Raw genomic sequence first — 511 nt, forward strand, 5'->3', positions numbered from 1 at the left:
AACCCATACTCTAAGGGTAGAGGATTATCTTGTCCAGTACATTTCGTGGAGCAGAGCGTTTCTGTAGCATGTTGATTTGCCGTGATCGAAGGAAATTTTGGAACGTTTGGAACTGTAGATTTCACCTGAAAATTTAAATAGAAGGTAAATTGCTTCTGAAAGGATTAACTTTAAAAAATATTAAGTGCCAAATCCAAACTTGTGACACCTTTCTTTTAGGACTGACAGGGAGTATGATATGTCGCTTAATCAGATCAGTTGTTTTTTTGCGTGTTATCTTAATACCCAGCGTGACTTGAAGAAAACAGGTCAGCATTGGTGGATCGCCTGTAGTAAAAAAACAAAGAAAGCTGTGCATTTTTGTCAGATTTAGTTGATTTAATGCACTAACAATGAGCCTGCCTGAGGATTGTGTGAGCTTACCACTCCTCTGTGTTGTCAAGGGGTTTGAGTGAATAACAAGCTCATTGAGCTTCGGAAACAATGCCACGGGCAACAATGCCTCTTCCTC

At 39.7% G+C, this 511-nt stretch overlaps 1 long non-coding RNA gene across 1 annotated transcript; it reads right to left on the reverse strand.

The window, feature by feature from the left end:
- Positions 1-14: 14 nt before the first annotated feature.
- LOC107734912 (uncharacterized) lies at positions 15-503 on the reverse strand. Its single transcript, XR_001639218.1, has 3 exons — positions 424-503; positions 209-327; positions 15-125 (listed from the first exon to the last, which is right to left on the reverse strand). It is a non-coding gene; the product is annotated as an uncharacterized LOC107734912 (long non-coding RNA).
- Positions 504-511: the final 8 nt, after the last annotated feature.

Source organism: Sinocyclocheilus rhinocerous, unplaced genomic scaffold, assembly GCF_001515625.1.
Source record: "Sinocyclocheilus rhinocerous isolate Xijiao unplaced genomic scaffold, SAMN03320098_v1.1 C35518788, whole genome shotgun sequence".
Classification (NCBI taxonomy): Eukaryota; Metazoa; Chordata; class Actinopteri; order Cypriniformes; family Cyprinidae; genus Sinocyclocheilus; species Sinocyclocheilus rhinocerous.